The sequence below is a fragment of the Manis javanica genome, chromosome 9, assembly GCF_040802235.1.
Source record: "Manis javanica isolate MJ-LG chromosome 9, MJ_LKY, whole genome shotgun sequence".
Taxonomy (NCBI): Eukaryota; Metazoa; Chordata; class Mammalia; order Pholidota; family Manidae; genus Manis; species Manis javanica.
Genome location: NC_133164.1, coordinates 97,553,043 through 97,574,573, shown reverse-complemented (window position 1 = coordinate 97,574,573; position 21,531 = coordinate 97,553,043). Strand labels below are relative to the sequence as shown.

The window sequence follows — 21,531 nt, the reverse complement described above, 5'->3', positions numbered from 1 at the left end:
TAAAACACTGAAAATGATAATACTCCAGACTATAATTATTACTCCCTAAAGGCCTACCTGGAACATATTAAAAATAACTCCAGCTGCTTACCCAGCAACAGAAACATAAAGTAAAAGACTTAAATCTCCTCAATAAAAAATACATATATTTTTAAAGATTGGAAATTATGACCAAAGAGACAAAAGACATGAAAAATGATAGGCTGACCATCTAGATTTAAGTGCATGTAAGTTTATTAAAGCAACTTTCTACAACTTATTAAGGACAGAAAAGTATCTGTAAACTGAGGGCAAATTTGCCATTTTTTTAACTTAAAATGTCTACCTATAGAACCTGATTGAATGAAGAAAAGTTATGTTTATTCATAGCATTTTTCTAAACTCAAAGGAAAGACAAGTGTGTTACTAAGACAAGTGTGTTAAAGATCTCATTATAATTGTGGATTTGTCTGTTTCTCCTAATTTTGGCAATTTTGTCATATGTTTTGAGCCTGTTATTAAGATTGTCTACATTTAGAATTGTTACATTTTTCTGATGATCTGAACTTTTCTTGGAATTTGTGAAGCATGTCCTCAAGTTTTTAGCTTTGTCTTATTTCTTAAATACATTAATCCTAGTTATAGAAAAGTCTGTGTTGGGTAACTGTTGACTGGAACCCCTGTTGGTCTGTCTATAGTGTTCACTGGTTCTTTAGGTTTTAATTTCTTTTTTTTAAATCATCTGCCTTATTTTTAAAGATCTGAATATTATATGAAATATCTTAGAACTAGCATAAGTCCTAGTATGGTATTATTTTCCATTTAACTAAAATTTATGTTTATTTTTTTCTGGGTGGAGACTAGGGATAATGCAAATCTGGAGTAAACTTAATCCATTTTCAGTGTTTGAGATTATTTGAATTTGGGTATGACACCTACAAGAACCAGTTTGTTTCTGGGGCATTCCTACAATGCAGATTTTCATGGTCCCAGTCCAGGCATGTGGATTTATTAAGGCCAGGCTTTAGTGAGCCCAGGACTCCAACATTTGGCCCCTATCTTCTGCAGGACTGGAAAATTTCTCTCAGCTTCTGAGACTCTCACATTTTTCAGTTAGGATATACCTCCACAGAGGGAAAAGTGGTAACAAATTCTGGGCTAACTACTCTAGATTTTCATATTTTCTAGCTCCTTCCTTTCTTTGCAGCATTCTAATGCCTTCACGTCCATGCTTTAATTTTGCTGTACATGTGATTGTGTGTATACTTTGTTATACACACACATATATACACAAGAAGCTTTATCCAAAGTTTCTATACAGCCATTAGTAGAAACAGAATACCAGTAGTTATTTTATTATAGTTTAGAGTGTTTGTTTTTCTTCCTATTATCATTAGTATACATTTTTGGCCCAATTTTCCTTCAGATGCACTTTCTTTTATATACATAAAGTGTAATACAAATACTTTGTAGTTATTATAATTGGTTCAGACCATGTACAAAAGAAAAGTGATAATTCTAGTAAAAATTCTATTCTTTTCCTGAAAAAGAGAAAGTGTGTGGTAGACAGAATACCAAGAATGACTTCAAATGACCCTGCCTTTATATGATCCCCTCAATTTGCACATGGGTGGAAATTGTGAAGATGAAGAGTTATCACTCCTCATTATGACACATTATTTGGGGAAAGAAAGATAATCCATGTGTTTCCAACCTAATCACACGAACTCTTTAAGAACAGTTTTCTCCAGCTAGTGGGAAGAAAGGGAAGTCAGATGCACTGTAAGCATTACTGCTTTTAAGATGGAAATAACCTTCTAAGAAGGAATGTGGGCTGTCCTTTAAGACAGAGAATGGTTCCAGGCTAACAACCACCAAGGAAACAAGGACTTTAGAGCTCTGACCACGAGAAACTGAATCTTACCAATAACCTGAGTGATTGTAAAGAGGTCTCTTTCTCCTGAGCCTCTAGATTAGAGTCCAGCCCAGCTGACATCTTTATTTTGGCGTTGTGAGATCCTCGGCAGAGAACCATGGTGAGTCATCCCAGATATCTGACCTACGGAACTGTGAGCTAATACATGAGTGTGTTTTTAAGTCACTAAATTTGTGGTAATTTGTTACACAACAAACAATGAATGCAGGCTACATCTGATAGTCATCAAATAGACAAGAGATCAGGGAATGTTTGTAGAAGATTCTCAAGAATGTTGGCTTAGCCCCTGCTAATTATCAAGGAGGCCATGGTCATTTCTTACTTAGTTCTTATGCATTCTCACTGCATTCTGCCCTCTTTTCCCAATACCATGTTGAAATTACCCTAGAGAAGATTACCAATTACTTGTTTTCTGTCTAATTTGATGGACTGTGTCTACTTAGTATCTAATTTGACCTCTTAACACCATCTGAAGAGATGGTCATTGGCACTACTGCCTAGATGGACTACTGCCTCGATTCTGTAATCTCTTTTCCTTTTAGCCTTTAATTTTTCCTGTGTCATGGAGTTTCATCTTCAATGCTTTTTGTTTTTCTCTACAAATAATGCCTTAGAAATCTCTCCTGTTTTCATTGTTCCAGTTGTCTTCAATATGCTAATGATACTAAATCTATATTATCATCAAGGTTGTTTACTGAGTTACAACCTTATATATCCATTTTCTCTATTTTTATATTGTATAGGTCTCTCCAATTCAAGGCATTCAAAATTAAACTCATCATCTTCCTTCAAACTTTCTTATGTTTTTGTGGCAATAAATGGCAGCAATGTCCACTAAGATGCTCTATCCAGAAACCTAAATATTACCCTTGCTTTATTACCATTGAAATAGTACCTTGCTGGTGAGGTTGTCATCCTCCCATACTGTTAATATTCACATATTCATCAAATGTCTCTTGTATGTATGGTATTGTTTTAATTATCAATTAGATTCTTTTTTTTAAATCATTCTAGACCTTCTATCACTGAGGCAGGTAACATATATCCTCTTCCAGGAATATTCTTGTCCTTTTCCTTTATCACATAAGTAATTCTTCCAGATGCCGTCTTAGACATCACATCCTCTAGGGCACTTAATCTGTGTTCTGAGACTTCTCTCGAGCTGACAGACGCTGTTTCATCACTGTCTCTGCAGTGATTGCTACCAGCTTCAACAATCATCTGATATCCAGGTCTTAGTTGTATACCTGCCAAAGTCGACAGAAATAGGTCACAATAACTTTCTAAATTAGGAAACCCCTGAGCTTGCTTGCTTTCTTCCAATGCTACTGAGGCCAATAAAATGACAAATGACCACAGTTGTGCTTTAAATCTAAAACTATGAATATATATATATATATTTCTACTTTGGCTCTTTTCCTTTGTGACTCTATGCTCTATGTGTCTGTTCTATGCACCAAGTTTCCAGACAGGTAGTCTGGAAGGGGATCTTGGCTAGAGTGTCAAAGAGTTTCATAAAACTGTATTTGATAATCTCCAAATTATTATTCTAAGATCAATAATAACTTTGGTATTAATAATACCTTTTGGTATCTTATTAGTGGGGACATGGGAGAAGCTCGCAGGGAGAGTCCTGTAAGTAGCTGGAGATTTTTGAAGGGCTGAGATGACAGATTTTAAAGTTCATGGGGTTTATTAATATAAGCAGTCTTCATGGATGATATTTTCAGTTTAACATGTTTTGACTCTTATTCTCCCCCACAATTCATGTATGGCATCTCTCTTTGGCACTTCCATAGACCTAGGCTCACCCCTGCTGTAGTACTCAACACACTATATGAATTGCCTGTATACTTAACTGCCTAACCACAAGTCCATAGACATTTGATGACAAGAGATTTAACATTATTCCCCATTATATCCCTAATGCTTAGAGTGATATCTAGTGTACAGTAAGTGCTAAGTATGTTGAGTTTGATTCCAACAAAGACATGAAGATATAAATATCACTGGCTTAGAAATCAATGGGAACCTGATAATCTCACTGAACTTCATTGGGTATCAGTTTTCTATCCTTTAGAATGATATTAGAGAATATTATCTCCAAGTTTTTTTTCAGCCTCTCACAGATTATAATTCTAAGAGGCCCAGCTGAACATCAGGACCTGGTCTTCTTCATCTTTTGACCACATTTTCTTTTGGTTGACTTCATTCTCAATAATCATTCCTCATGATTGCATGAGGGTTGCCAACAGTACATCTGAAGGGCTACACAAGCAGGAAAGAGACTGTCTCTACCCTAACAGTTTGAGTGAAATTCTTGTACCTGATTCTCATTGGCCTGAAAATTGAGATCTTATGCCCATCATCACTGTTTTGAGAGGGATAAATTCACCAGTTGATTTAGGGCTGGGTCAAGTGCTAGACTGGGAGGTTGAGTCAGCCTTACTCAAACCACATAAATGGATAATAGATAATTACCATAACTAAGGAAGGGATAAAGCATGGAGAGCATGGAAAAAACAGCTTCACAAATATCCACTATAATGAAAAAATATCATAAATATTTACACTTTCTACCCCAAACATATCAAATGAATGTTTAACATTTGGAGAGAAATTATGCCCTTCTCATGTACATCCTTTGGAAACTTAATGTTAGGCTAGAAGGAATATGGACCCTACCCAGTACTATAATTTGATTATTTAAAATTGTCCTTTACTTGACATGCATCTGTTGTTAGTGTGTATCATTAAAAAGTTTCATATCTTTTAATTTCCTTGACTCTATCCTAGCCTTAAAATCAATATTGGACATTTGCCATATACTAACTACATGTGCATTGACTTATTTATTGATTAAGCTACTATGTGATTTGGTGGAAGGTTAGTTTTATCTTATGGAATCTATCAGAACTGTGGACTTTCTTTATCAAACTGTAATACACATCTTAAGGTGATGGACTGAAAATTTATCCCAGCATGAGGAAGGAAGATGAAGTAAATTAGTTTCTTTTTAAAGTCTCAGCTCACATCTAAGGGACATATTTGTAAGACTTTGAGTCATCTCACTTCCTATAATATACACATACATAAATTAATTTTCTTACACATAAGTCTATTCAAAAAATGATGGTTTGAGGGAAAATCAAATATATCAGTAATTTATATTTGCATCTTCTATTTCAGCCTCTTTCTGCCTAGGTAATTTATATACTATTATTAAAGGATGACAGGTATCCATAATAGGAGACCCAAGGCGATTTTATTTTCTTGACAATTTGATAACATTCCTGTACTCTTTCCACCAGATGGAAACAAAGTTGTAGGTGACATATACTAATGGATCAATGAACACAAATGAAATTAACAAATGACATTCAGATGTATATCACAGCTGAAGGTAAATCTGGCAAAGATCCTGAAAGAATACTTTCCCCTGGAGAAAAACGTCATTAATAGACAAATAGGTGCATCTCTGTCCCCAGAAAACAAATGCTTTTTACCTCAATTGGTAGAAATTGCCTAGAACAATGGGGAAATGCCACAGAAATTAAATTTAGTAGGAATGAATGTATACTTTTAACTTAATGCTTAAAAAAATCCATTATATGAATGCAGGATGCAGAATATACAAGACCTGCATGACAGGAGCTACATGACAGAACTCTGGAGGGTTAGTAAGAACAAAGACTCACTGTGCCCTAGTGATATAAACCAGCTGCTTAAAAGTCTGAGAAATCTTAGGCTGAATTAAAGAAATAAGGAGATTGCTTTCTTGTATGTATATATCTATATAAGAAGGTAGGATCTCGAAGCTTTAGGGATGCAATCCAATTTTGGGTTCCCAGGATATAAAGAGGAATATTATGGGTTATATATTTTTAATGTTTGATGAAGGAAGTAAAACATAAGAAGCAAGAAGCATTTTTTCTAGAAACCACATTTCACCTAAATTCATCACATAGTTCTTTATTAGAAGGGAAACTGGAAAAAAATAAGGTACTATCATTCCGTAATTAAAACCTGCATTTTCCTAAAGGAACATGATGATGGTTAACTTAGCTTTATGAATGAGATGCTGCTATACTGCCAATTGAATGTATGTGTGAGTCCTCTGATAAGCCTATAAAAATTATCATGCTTATTATTTGAAAGTTTTTAAATGGTGTTTTCATCAGAGCATTTACTGACCCATGCCATCATCACTTACTCTCATCTCCTTCCTCTCCTAATCTAGTTCATCAGCTATATTCCTCCTACTTAGGATCTTAAGTATCAATTTCTGTCTCCTCTCTGGTTCATAGATCAGCATTTGGGTCTTGTTAAGTAGGAATTTTCTGCAAATTATATTGTGGAAATGTCAGTCTTCACTTTGGAAGGTAGTCTAGTGGTAAAGGACGTGGGCTTTGCCATCTGACAGATGTAGTTTTTAATCTGTCATTCTAAATTCATCTAAATTTACTCAAGCATATTATTAAATATCTCCAAACCACAGTTGCCCCATTTGGGGATAGCAATATCTACTTCAGAATACTGTGAGAGTTAAAAGCAGAATGTGTCAACCTCTCACCAGTTCTTGATATATAGTAAGTAGGGTTGCCATAATAAGCAAATAAAATACAAGATGCCTCATTAAATTTGAATTTCAGATAAACAATAATTGTTTGGTCCAAGTATGTTCTGTGAAAATAAGTGAAGACTAACATAAGAACAAGCAAAAATCTATTCTATTCACAGCAAGGGAGTCAGCCTCTGTCGCTTGCATTTTGGCAGAGACTCATAGATGGGCAGAGGAGTGAGAGCTTTAGAGGGTAAAAAGGAATATTTCAGGCATGCACTGACAGAGGCTGTTGGCAAGAGGAACCTGCAGGTGTGCTAAGCAGTACGGGCATCCTATGTGATTGGACGGGGTGCATATTTTGCTTCCTCTGGTTGATCCTAATTGTAAGCAGAGACAAAAACTAGGGAAGCTTGATCGGTTATTAATTAAGTCCTGGCCATTTGGGGTTGATTGTTAAGAAAGATATTGTTTGGCTTCCTGGATTATCACTAAAGATAGAAGTTTGACTTCTTACAGTAGGCTGGCTTCCTTGGCCAGTTATTATAAGAGGTAGGTTTTCTTAACAGGTTGTTGAAGGTTGCCCCTGATAGTTCTGTTTATACACACACATACACACACACACACACACAAAAAAAAAAAATGATCTGGGTATTTTCCATTTGCTTATTCAATCTCTCAGCTCCAAATATTGCATTGTGTTCTGAATTTTATCTAAAAACATTAAGTAGTTGCTAAATAGTTGATGTTATATAACTAAGATGACAGTGATAATGACATGATATGTTTGTCTCCCAAAAGCACTTACCCTTTATAAAAAGAACAATGAGAACACGATACTGGAATGTGAAAAAGTCAGGCTTTTATGAATTTTCTTGAGGAAACTTTTTGGGTCAAACAAGTTCTCAAGTTACACTATGTTATTAACCATCTGCTCACTAAGTTAACTGAAGCCAAAATATAAGCTTTTGCAGGTAGAGGAAATAGTTTAGATTGGTGAGAAAATGTGGCTCTCAAGCAGTTCCCATGCCTCTCGTTCCAGCACAGTCCAGTCTTCTCACTGCATTTTTTTTTCCTTTCTTCACTCTCTCCAGCCCCTCTAATGCTTATTGATTCTGTTTCCTTTATCACTTTCCATTGATTGGTGGGTGTCTATAGTTCTGCATTAAGGGTATTGATCTTGAAGGAATGGCCCTCTAATGGGGGTCAGCCAAAGTCAGACATAGAGCTTGGCCCTTTCTTGATTTCTGTTATTGGTTTATTGAGATTTTTCTTCTCTCATTTTCCAGGGTATAATGAATAGGTTTGGGATGAAGGAAGATTTTTAGCATGTTTACTGGCTGAGCTTATTTCTCTCAGGTTAGCATCACCCTCATCACTCTAGGCTGGCTGTTGTGGTTCCTTCTGCCAGGATTCATCTGGCCTGAGTGCGTTGTTGCCAGAAGTTCAGCACAGTGAGGTGTGCACTCACTCCAGCAAGATCCTTCTCGAGGGAGAGGACGTTGTGGATACCAGTTTCAATAACGCACGTAGCTGTTTCTGATGCTTGTTCTTTTGGTTATAAAAAAGCAGCTGAGGCAAACTATCTAGTGCTTAATCAGAATCAATAAACTTTGGGGTACCTAAGTGAACCCACAGGTTTTTGGCTACCAAATTCTGAGGCCTACAATAAAGAAGATATTAAGATTTTTAAAAGGTAACATGGTCTGTAGAAAAAAGAAAGCAACATGAAAAGAGGCATTGGACTCCGAGCTACTGTAATACTTTGTAAGACACTGTTACTTAGTAACTAAGTGAACAGGGACAACTTATTTGGCCTGTCTGAATTTCAGGTTTCTCATCTATAAACTTGGGCATAATACCTCTTAATTGCCATGGAAGATTATAAATGATATTATAAGACACACAACATGGAGTATTGACACCAAATCTGCCAGTAATAACAATAATTAAAAATGTCTAGAAGTCATTTTAAAACATCAACAGGGCTCCAATCCATCATGTTTTCTAACTAAAAACATGCCATTGTAGAATAAACTTTTGGAAGGATATTTCCAAAAGGGCTGAAACAATGGACAGGGCTGTTTCCTGGAACCTTATTCTTCCCTGTAGAGCAAAAATCAACATAGTTCTATGGAGTCATAAGTTCAACAAGTCATATGGAGCCATATTTGCAGGGCATTGTTGATGAAACCAACCTTCTGTAAGCTTTTACCAAAGCTTGGAGAAAAAAAGTAACTAAGATAAATAACAATTAGCAGTACAGTGGAACATATAATCAGAGATCAGATTGTGTGGACCACCTAGGAATTTCAAAGAAGAAATTAATCATCCTTGAGTGGGTGGGGTTCTCATATCACCATGACATCTGCACTCCCCACTTTCAGATTTCCCCCAGAAAAGTCACTGAAGGGCCTTCCTTTCTGAATTATGCTTTATTTTTTTATGCTTGATAACTTGCTTCATTTATTTTTCTACTTAGTGCTTCACTATTACTATGAGCTAATATTTAAGTCATAATCTTGGTACTATGGAGACAGAAACCTAGAGTATGCTGCTTCCAAAATACCTTTGTTTACTATTCAGATAACTTTTTTAAAAAATGTATATTTAATAAAAACAAAACAACAAAAATAAACCACAGAGCCTAGCAAAATGACTTAACAACTCAAACCAGGACCACAGAAAGACTGTGATTTGCTCCAACTTCTGGTACTTCTTTATTCATCTTCCTCTCATGCAGTTGTGTTCTCCTAATATAAAGAACCTTGTCATTGGAGAAGAGTTTGACAAATTCTTATTCAAACCAACTAACAACTCTGAATAGCATTTCTGCACAAAGTAGGCCCTTAAAACAGGTGCCAGGTAATGAACAGTATATTGTTAGTATAAGATTCTAAAAGTACAGAACGTGAAAGTATTAAAAATGTTTATGTCAATTTAACAGTGCTGTGATATAATGAAACTGTTTAATTGAAGAGGGTTGAGCTCATTTTGAATGTGATTGAATTCACATGGTAAGTTGCAAATGGCTTGAGCTACAGAGGAGACAGGTTCATTAGGACAATAAATCTATCTATGACAGCTGGAAAATGAAAACAAAAAAATTACCCTTCTCTACCATTTGTAAAGAACTGCATTAGTGAATTTAATGAGTCTGTTTGAATTTCTTGTTAGTCCATGCCTGCAATGCACACAGCCAGAGTCCTTACCTTGGGGAAGAGCATTCTTCAGATTCTGGATATTGGGGAAAGGCTTGATTAAATCCTTATGCACATCACAAAACATTTTGAAAACTGGGAGGTACTCAAATCATAGCTCTTCTCATTTTGAAGGATGAAAGGAATAGGGAAAGATATGTCATCTTAGAAAAATTTGGTAATCTCAAAGTAAAGTGAACATTATGGTATATTGCTATTCTTCAACAGAAGCTAAAAAGCCTGGTGGTATTTTTCTTCTTTATTATTGTTCACATCCTTTCAATGGGCTTAATTTCCCTTTTCTTTGTGTTAACCCAGCATGGGGACAAGTTGAGTTAACCCCAGAAGTCTCACCTCTGACTTAATCATATTGAGGCAAAACTCTAAAGAAAGCGAAGTTTGCGTACTGTGCCTCTTCATCCCCTTTTTCCTTCTGTCATCTTACTTCTGGTAATCGGGGCCCAGGGTGCTCCTGTGGCCTTCTAGTCTTTGCAACCATTTCATAGGTCCAGGCTCCCAAGGCAGAGCAGGCGACATTAGGCGTGGCCTCCAGCCCCACCCCCACCCACTCTGTAGTTCTCTTGTTTCTGTCTAGCTCAGACACTGACAGGCCTAAATCTAAATCGTGGTTTTATAAATCACTGCTTCCGAGAGGGATTGAACCGGCTGACCTAAAAGTCAAAGAAGTAAGGACACTTTCTTGGGAAAAGTAAAAGATGATCATGTGTGAGATGAGGGTTTACATACTCATTTCTGGTCTCCATAAAGTTCACATACCATATGCCCCTATGCACTCTTACTACCCCAATTTCTTTTCTGTCCACAACTCTGAAGTCAAGATAGGAAGTATGTCAGAAATAACTTTTTAAGAAATAAGGATATGACACCTAGAAAGGGAACATCATGATCACTTAGTTCTCCACCACCATTTTACAAAGTAGAAAAATGAAGCCCTAAGAAGTGAAATATATGAATACTTTTACCTCAAATAAGTGCATTATTGTTGATGATGAAACTGTTATATTTGGATGAAAAAAAATTTATTTTGTTTATATCACTCTATTTCAAGCAAACAACAAATATTATGGCCAGGGCAATATGGTACCCATTCATTTACAACTCTTTACTAATCTCCAGTCATTTTGAAAGTGTCTGGTCCTCGAGTTATCTAAATTTGGCTCCAGTATTTGGAGTCATCAACTCCTTTATATCGAACACCTTTTTAATGATCTCATTCTCAGGTCCAATTCTAACTATGTGTGTTTCTCTGAACAGATGTCCATATCCTGCTGTCCTATCTATTGACTCTTGGGTAGAAACCTTTGAATAAACAAGTAGAAGTGGAACTTTTAAAAAGAGAATGTCCAGTGAATAGAGTGGACTAATATCACCTTAGGAGAAATGTCTTTACAAGTGCATTCAGTGCGGCCAAAGCAGAACATGGATTTCCAGAATCATTTTGACCTGAATTTTTTCTCCAGTTAGAAATACAAGTGAGAATCTTAACTGAAAACTTAATGGGTTATAACTGCAAATGGGCCTCAAGTAGAATTATTTGTCTCCTTACATCAAACAGCACTGAGGACAGTTTGAGGACTCCCACTTGACCAGCTCATTCAGCAAAATTAAATGAATTTTGTTTTGTGCTTAGATAGTTTACCAATCATGTCTGTTATGGGACTAATTTATGTCAAGCATGTCAGGAGCATTCTGAAAGATGCAATGAATTCACTGTGGCATCAACTGCTTTTAGCTTAATTTTTAGGTACATATTTAAGTGGGCAAAATACTGGACATATGAATGAGACTGTTTTGAGCAAATAGTGTGATTCTCTAATGTAAAACTATATTTTTTTTCAATTTTAAAATATTTTTTTCTGCAATCCAAATCCATTTCTTTCATTACTTAGTAGATATTAATTTATGTAGATACAATCTTTCCAGTTTTTCCTGGAAAGAAATACTGAAAGCTATTCAAAACCATTGTAGAGGCATGTGTGTGTGTGTGTATAAGAGAGAGAACACACAAAGTGATAACAACATTCTATCTCCTGCTGCATATATTAACAGTGGAGTTGCAAATATTCAGTGATATAATTAATTTAAATGAGCCATGCTCACTTAAAGCATTATGTTAGAAATTAGCTGGACCTTTGGATTTGTCTTATCTAACCCATACACTTATTGGCGGGAAAATAGAGGTTCATGGAGTTTATATTTATATTGCCAAAGCCTACAAAATGAGCAAAATGAGTTTAAAGCCAATGCAAATCAAGATGGCAGATTTGATTTGCAATCTAGAAACTTTCAACTGTACATGAACAAGCTAGTCAAGGACCTTTAGAAGAAAAAAAAGTCAATCCTGTTCTCTTCTTCTTGTGAACTTTCATAGTAAATAAGTTTTCCCTTTTATCAATTTACAATCTCAGGAAAAGAGCAAAGAGACAAAAAAAAAAAAAGATGGTGGGGAGATTAGGGTGACAGACTCCACTCCACACCGGCATGGAGGTGTAGGGGCAGTCAAACTGCTTGTAAGATTAAAATAGCATGGTTTAAATTATCTAGCACCTTACCTGCAGACAGTAGGAATGACATGTTTCTTCCCTCTTCTGCTTTTTCTCAGATTTATGCTTTTCATCACTATGTTTTTCCTGTACAGTCTTTCTGAGAGCAGTATAAAATCTTAGATTTATTTTTCTTTCTGCAAAATATTAACAAAATGTTGGGCACAGTTGATACTCAGTAAATATTTCTTGAGTTATATTGATGGATTTGAGTTGAATCAATCAGTAAGAATACATTGGGTGAGTGACTCTAGTTTAATTTGGAATTGAGATTACTTGAGATTTTGACTCACAATCATTTCAAGCCCATCTGTTACTTTCAAGCCACAAGATTATGGGTGCAAGTTATTTGATTTACTTTGTTTAGATAAGCTAGAATACGTGAATGAGCATGTACTGTAAGCTGCTATACAAATAGGAACTATGGCTGACAGACTTTATCCTTTCATTTAAAAGACAAGACTTGCATTCAGGGCCACTTCACAGTACTATTTATTAGGAGTTCACTTAAAAATATATATATCCTGACAGCAGGAATTGATTGAAAATCAGCTTTTGGGTGAAATAATCTAAAAAGGTGATGTTTTTATCACTTTGTAGGTGGGGTGAACAACTGACTAAAAGCTAATTTCATGATGTTTTCCACTTGACATTAATATTATTTGGAAACTGCTTGATCATGTATTTATTTAAAACATCATACTATTTGCTACTGCTTCAGACTCAAGATTAAACCTGATGTTGGGTTTGTTCTTACCTGGATCAAACACTAACTGATTAAGGATCAAATCTAGTGGCACACATTGGACCACCAGCTGCTCCCTCACCAGCCTTCTCCCTAATTCCTCCCCTTGAACCAGTTTGCTGCACTTCCCGTAAAACTGCTCCTCTGATGGTAACATGCCCTGAAAGTTTCTCTTCTGGAAAAGAAAGACAAGTATAAAAATGGGAGTCATCACATATTGTGGCTTAGGCTTGCCTGGGTGTTCACAGGTTCAGAAGCAAATCAGGTCTGATCATCTAGGTCAAGGGTCTAGAAGCCAGGAGATCAAAACAGGGTTACAGCTGTTGCAGGAAGGGGCAAGGCAGCCTGGAGTAGGAGCAATTAATCACTCAGGTGATTTTCCCGACTGTGATTTGTACTTAACACTAGGGAGTTGGGAGAAACAAGTTGACCTTCCTTGGATGTCCCTTTCCAAGTTTATTTTGTGTTTTATATACCTGTGTTCTACACTGCAGGAACTGGATCAAATGTAAGATGTGTTAATGTTCACAGATGTAAATTTAATTTTCTTCTTCCTGCCTTCTGTCCTCTCTCAGGTGCCTTGATACTGTCACATTTTCTGATCTCTGGGTCTGTCTGTGAGGACCTCAGACAGACCCTCCCTTCACACCTGCTCTGAGCACACACCTGCCTTCTTCTCAGCTAGAGTGAAGGATCGACCACCGCTACCATAGCAAACGTGTCCCATTACCAGTGTATTCATATTTAAAAAAATTTAATGAGGGCAAGTCTTAACCCAAAAGGATGAATCTAGGGGTTAAAACAAAAACAGGACTTAGTTTTGTGGCAAATGGGAACTTCCTACAGTACTTCAAATCAGTTTTCTTCTGAAGTATTTGCTTGTTTAGGTATAAAACCAGCTTTATGAGAAAACAAGTGTTTTAACACTGAGATGATCCTAAGCATAGATGTTTAATTCATTTTGTTTGAGCAACCATTCCTGCCTCTCATAGTATACACAAAGAAAAAAGTATCAAGTGCACTCATTTACATCATCTGTTCAGTTTTACATTATAATTAGCTAGTCCCAAGCTAGAATGTACGACTCAGCAGACAAAAGTAATTTTAAAATCATTAGACTTACACATCATGGTCAAGAGGTCAGCCCACTTGAATTCCATTATGTAATAAGGAAAAGCACTTCTAGTTCCTACGTCTTTGTTCTGTGCCCTTATGTGGGGGAGTAAATTAGAAAATACCATAAGAGGAAGAATCCATTTCTACCAATTACTTCCAGAAAATAAAATTGGTGACCCAATGATGCTGGCTTTAAGTGGAGACCTTGACCAGCTTTGATTCATTTAATGGTCCTAAAAAGGAAAAAAAAACCCAGCAGACTATTATCAAAAAGCATTCATTATAAACTCAACTATGATTGAAGCAGGATTTGCTCACTCTTTCCATAGTACCTATTTTTTCACTTACAGGGCATTCAGACAAGATGCACAGAGTTACAGGGAGGACCCCTGAGTTCCAATCTCATTTAGAACGCCTGTTTCTAGCTCCAGATGATTAGTGGATTTCTGTCTTTCTTTAGTTCCAATAGAGTTTGGGTCTAAACACTTTTTAGATCCGAAGATTGATCTTCCTCTACTATTCCAGCAAGTTCAGTGAATAGGCAATATATAATTCCCCACTGACAATTAATGGAGAGTCTTCCTTGCTAGAAAATTCTTCAGCAACTGGGTGAAATCTTTAGTGAAGGGGTTCTCACTGGTGTCCTTGTGAGTCATGCGAAACCATTATTATGTTGACCATCCTATAGTGGACAGTAGTATAAACTGTTATGAATAGAAAATGACTGACCAGGCAACACCGAACTAGGACGTTGTCTTAGCCTGGCCCGACGGTTGCCTCTGTAACTCAGAAACTGCACTAATGGCTGCTATACAAACTCATGTTTTTACTCTTTCAGAAAGTGACTTTAGCAGCTTGCCTTTTAAGGAAGTGATGGCTTGTGGGTACAGCTGATAAGTTTCCCCTAAATTCTGATGAGGATCTCATGGTGGGGGATTGCGGAGTATCTCTCAAGAAAGAAAGCTGGAGAGCTCTGAAAATGCTTATAAAGTCTCACTCCTTCATTGTTTCTAGAAATTTAACTTTCCTCTCTGCCCCTTTCCCCATCTGTCTCTCATCTTTACACTTCTTTTTTGTCATTTCAATATGGCTTTTCCCAACCTTCTGTATTTTTATGCTATATTCATATTTTCATTACTTTTTAATTCATACCATTGGTTTTTTAAGCCCATTTCACTTTATATTTAAATTTTCTAAATTTCAATTTTGCCATAGATTTATTTTCTGCTCTTTTAATTCTCTAAAATATAACATGTCACATATATTTTTCTTTTGCTACTCCTACTCCTATTTATTTTCATCGCAATTACTTTTTTAATACACATTTCCTCACCTTTCATATCACTTAACATTCTGTTTCTTATCCTTATGGTTTTCCTTAAGTTTTCTTGAGTTTGATGGCTCTTTTTCTGACGATTTTTAAGAAGCATATACAGAAAGATGGTAGTAGTTTAGGAAAGTCCAGTCCAGTAACAGATATGTTGCCACATGCTGTGCGGTACCAGAAGCCAGACCCAAGCTCTCCTCCTCTCCCCTCAGAAGATCTCCTTCCACTTAGGTTTCACCTAGACACACAGGAAGCACATAGGACAATCGTTTGATGAGGACTAATTATCCCTAAATAGGTAGCACAATTTCACTTTTTGTGAAGGTGTTATTTCCTGGCATCTCACACTGCTTAGACTCTATATGAAGAGAGGTGAGTTTTATAGTATTGTTACTTCTACTCTGCAATCTTACTTCTTAAAATTATGTTTTAAGAGCTATGATCTTCCAAGATATATTATTCATCAGATTTTGGATGAACTATTCCAACTGCAGCTATCAACCAGAAAGATTAAAAAAAAAAGCGGATCTTCCTCAAAGAGGTACCTTCTTTGCTCTCTACCACTCTCTTCTGCACTGACTGATTTTGCTGAAGGATCAAACAAAACTGGACCTCCAAAGAAGGGATCATGTAAGGAGAACAGTCAGGTTTCTGGCACTAACCTGTCTCTGATTTACTTAGTTTCACATATCCAAATAGTTCCTCCAGCCATCTAGGCAAGATCTCAAGGAATGTCTCCTAGTGCTAACTGCCAATAGACCGACATGAAAGGAAAGGAATACTTAAAAGAGGCAATCAATAGCTATGCTCCTGTAGGAAGAATTTCATTTTCTCGGGATTAATTTTCAATAGTCTCTTTCTATATTAAATATCAGAACCTACGAAGAAAGCACTCATTTCATTTATAGAACATGGATTTAGCTGTTAGAAAACATGGTAAGACTTGAAGCTAGGCTTTTTCAGTCTTCTATCTCCTTCCCATAAGGGAGCCAGATTCTTCAAATCTTCAGGTTCCAAGTGATGATGACAATATCCTTGACTTTTTACTTTCTTTCCTTGAAACTGGTTTTGAGTTTCCTTTCAAGGTACCACAAGGTCAGTTTGTTCCATGAAGGGTCTTGGTCCATTGTTGTCTAAGTTGGCTGGTTGACTCTCTTACATTAACTACAAATTTAATTGCTTTAATAGGCAAATGCCCTTGTTAGTTAATGTTTACCAGAAAGAGGGACTACATTATCAACTATTCTAAAACTAAAGTTACCACTTTAAATAGAAGTCTCCTACCATGTAATTGGAAGGTAGCTGGGAAATCTGACAAATTAAACAAATCACCTAAGTAGGTATTTTGCAAACAGATGATCTTTAAGGATGCTCCAATTAATGCTTAAGATAATATATTTATTCTGTTGACAAGCAACTGTTTTTAACGACTGCTGTTAAGTGTTTGATAATAATTGCACTAAATATTTCCTGAGCTATTTTTAGAATTGATGAATATACATGTATAATATATTAAATATTGGCCAACCACTCTCCAAAGTGATTGTAAAAAATTATGATATTGCCAGCAAGGTCTTAGAATTCCTCATCAATATATATCCTTACCAGTGCTCATATATACTAAAATTGGGACCATACAGAGAAGATCAGGATGGCCCATTCACAAGGATGAAATGCAGATTTGTGAAGCGTTCTGTATTTTTAATTTTACATTAACAATATCAAAATAAAAAACTAAAAAATAAAAATAAAAAAGTATATATATCCCTACCAGTACTTGCTATTATCAAACTTCTTCCTTTTTTTTTCTTATTCTGGTGGGGTTGAAATGATATCTCATTGTAGTTTTATTTTACATTTTTCTGATGACTTATGAGATTGAAAATCTTCATATGTTTAGTGACCATTACATTTTACTCTCCTGTGAATTGTCTATTCAGAGCCTATATCTAATTTCTATTTTTTATTTCCTTTTCTTACTACTTTGTAAGGTAGTTCTTCATATAATTTTTTTTCCAAAAAGTGGGTTCTTTATTTTATGCTGCAAATATTTTTACCTAATTTTTTACCTTAAGTTTTTAGTTTGTTGTTGGAGTCCTTTGTTACAATGAAGTATTTGATTTTCATATTAAAATATCTCATGTTGTTTATCATTTTTGCCTTTTTCATCTTATTTAAGAGATCTTTTACTACCCTGAGGTCTTAAAGTCAGTTTCTTGTAACTTCTGCTAATTGTTGTAAAGTTTGATTCTTTGGTCTTTAACTCTTTGATGTTTATTTTGTATATGATTTGATGAAGGAATCTAATGTTATCCCCTCCCCTTTTTTTTTTCAAATGGAAAGCCAATTATCTCATCACTATTTGATAAAATATTCTTATCTCCCCCAATATGTCTTCTAAGGTAAATTGTCCATATGCTTGTCAGTGTCTGAATCCTCTGTTCTGCTCATCCTTGACCAAATATCATTCTGTTCTAATTACTGTAGATAACATTACACTAAACCTTGAACACCCTGGGGTAAGTCTTCTCTCCTGGTTTTTGTTTAAGATTTGCATGCTTGAACCTTTCCATGTAAATTTGGAGGACTGACATTTTAAATAACCCAATAACTGTCATAACCATGATTTATCTTCTTAATAATATAATTTTCCCTTTTAAAGATAAATAGGTTTTGCTAGATTTTCTCCTATTATATTTTATGTAGCTAACATGAATTTGTTTTTCATGTTTTGTTTTTCAATTTTTTTTTTTTGTATAAAAATGCTCTTGATATTTGAGAACTTATCTGACATCCAGCAAATATGCTGAACTCTTCTACTAATTCTTATATTTTTTCTGGAAATTCTTAGTGTATTCTACATAGATAATAATGTGTATAAATAACATATTTATTTCAACCCTACAATTTTGTTTTTATATCTTTATACATGGTCTGGAATTTCCTGGATAATAGCAAATTGTTAGAGTAAAAATAGTTTGACACATTCTTACTTTTATGGGACTGACCCTAAAACGTCAACATTAAACATGGTATTTGCTCTGTTTATCAGGTTGCTAAAAGGTTTTTTTTTGTCTTTTTAATTTTTTGGTGTAGGGAGGTATGAATATGAAATTAATGCATATTCTTTCTTAATCTCTTATAGTAATAAAATGTTCAGTTTCTCTTAATCTATTTCTGTACTCAGTTACAATAATGGATATTATAATGTTTCAATAAACCTAACAATCCTCATGTTTCCATTCTGGTCATATCACTTCTATGTGAGTAGCCTTAGAGAAGCTACTTAATATCTGTTTCAGCTTTATCTGTTTGTGAAATGGATGTAAGATATTGTTTACATAATTGGGTACTCATATATATATATATAAGTACATATATACACATGAAAACTTAAAAGAAAAGGTAAAATCCTCACTCTTATACAAACATGAAATGAACATGTGTCAGTAATTTTATTTAACTAGTTACTGAGAAAACCAGCAAGGTGTCACAGCTGGTTCAAAGGAGATTTAAAAAGGAGCAGTGCTTGAAATGAATTTACAAAGATTTGTCAAACAAGTCTATCCATGGGGCAGTAATAAATTGTATTCCACAAGATACAAATCATTTGCATTTCTATATTCAAGAATTTTTTGTAACAAATCAGTTTTCTACAACTTAGAGTTGTGCAGTAGCTCAAAGACAATGCAAGGTACAGACTCCATAGAATCAGAGAAGCCCAGAGAGTATGCTGGATAATCCCATTGCAATTGAACAATATCTTCTTGTTCTATTTAAAAACCTATCATAATTTTCCCTAGAGAATGTCAAATTAATATACATAAAACATGCACTGTTGTATATTAAACTAAAACTGTATGTCTTTACTACTGTTATTATTACTAGTGATATTATTTTATACACTAGTTAAATTGATTTGCTCATACATTAATTAGTATTTTTTATCTATATGTTTAAATAAATGGGGCATAAGTTTCTGTAGAATGTCTCTTCTATGTATTTTTTAATCATATCTATTCTAGCCAAATTTATACTAGTAGAGTATAGTTGGTAGATATTTTAGGGGATATTAATTCAACACATTACTCCTTCATGAAAAATTTCTCTTTGGTCCTAGTCCTGGAATATTTAATATTCATTAAGTAATCATTTAATTTCTATCTTAAAGATAATGACTTATGTGGCAGGCTGGCCATGTCTCCCTGTTTGTGCTGTCTAATAAAGGTTAGAACTAAATTCATAATCCACCTCTAGCTTATGTTTAAGATGTTATGGGAAGAATTTGGCTTCATGCATTTTATTTACCTTTTCATCGTCCCGTTTTTCCAAATAATTAATGTTTATTTTGTCTTGATGAATTATGTATACAAATGGAAATCATTTTAACCAGTTAAAAAAAATGAAATGATCATGATTTTCCATTAAATTAAGAAACATACGTTTAACTAAATTATCGTTATTTGACTAAACAGAATTATTAATTCAGTCAAAATTGTAGAACTAGCTATGTGTGCAAAATGTCAAATTCCTACAATTAATGGAACTGATGAGAATGGTCCAATACAATATTATTCCTTTTAGCCTAGAAATGGAAGTTAATTCAACTTCACGTACATGGCCCTCTGAACATAACCTTCTATCAGACACGACATAACTTGTTGAAATTTTACAAATAAAGCAGTGATATTATGTGGTCTGCATTTTCCTTCTTTCTCACATTTTTTTCTCCTTAGTTCTTTCTCCTTGTAATGAAAAAAAAAAAAGGATTTAAACTAGCTTTAGCAGGAGATTTGCCTAGGAGAATAATTTGATATGAATATCATTATTAAAATCCCACTGCTTCAAATGGATTTTTAGATTAATATATCTGCAGAGATATAAAATTATCTGATTTATAACTATGCATTATTAGATCTGAAATGTCAGTTATTATCTCCTCAGCTTAATACTTAGATTACCATATAATTTTATGCATCTTTGAGAAAAAGGGTTGAAAAGTAGCATGGATATGAATCTTCTGTCTACTGTTACATTTGGAAATACATTGTCAAGAAAAGCTGTGAATATTGCACCTTCATATTGACTTAATTCCAAGCTAGAAGGGACACTGGTAATGAAAGCAGCACACATCTTCATAAGTCACTCCTTGTTTATGACTCTTCCTTTGTTACAATCTAATTGACTTACTGTGTTATGACCTTCCACCCATTCTTTTCCTTTTACACTGTGAATGTATGAAATTAAACCAAGAGAATTTATCAACTCAACTTTCACATGCTTCTGTGCATAGCAGGCAAGGTTAATTATATGCTGTGTGTTGAAAGAGAGAATTCAAAGTTCACGTCTTTCTCACAGAGTCCCAAACTTGTGAATCTAAAGGCCATTATTGATAGTAAAGTTTATCTTTCTTCATGATTTATTTACCAACATTATTTTGGTATAAGTTAACAAGGAAATGAGTGGAAGCTGTATGAAAATAAACCAAAAGACTTCATCTGAAAAAATGATGACTGATATGTTCTTATGCTTGTATTGATAGAATCTTGGTAATAGTAAAGTTGAATATAGATTCACCAAACTCACCATCCTAGAATGGGTAAGGGGAAGGTGACAGGGAGAGATTAGACTTCAGTCTCAACTCTGTCTCTTGCTTAATTGTGAAAGTTCTGTGCATTCACCTTCAGTTTCCTTGATATTCTAAATATAAATATCTTCCTCAAATATTTGCTATGAACATTAAATAAGATATAGTCACAATAGACAGCTGATAATTATATGCACCATGTTTACTATTATTTTAAATCTAATACCCTTCTCTTTTTTACAACTAGGAAACTTAGGTATATAGAGTTCAATGGTCATCCTCATGCATAAGCATGTTAGGCAGAACTTAGAAGTAGAAGCTTGATTTCTTTATTCCCTTCACTGCTATTTTTGCCACGTATGATTTTCATTTTAGCAATTACTTAATTTCCTAATATTTGCTCCTACAGTCTTACCAAAGTGCCTTACACAAAGTAGGCATTTGACAAATGCCTGTGGAACCCAAATGCACAGAAATAATTTTCCTTTCAGTGATTGATTTTTCAGCCAAGCTGTG

The 21,531-nt window shown here is 34.9% G+C and overlaps 1 protein-coding gene and 1 non-coding gene across 3 annotated transcripts in view; both read left to right on the top strand.

Annotated features, from left to right (window-relative positions):
• Positions 1 to 21,531, top strand: part of RIT2 (Ras like without CAAX 2) — a 390,276-nt gene that overhangs the window by 278,821 nt on the left and 89,924 nt on the right. The window lies entirely within an intron of this gene.
• On the top strand, positions 17,024 to 17,131 carry LOC118972538 (U6 spliceosomal RNA). The gene has a single exon (XR_005061576.1). It is a non-coding gene; the product is annotated as a U6 spliceosomal RNA (small nuclear RNA).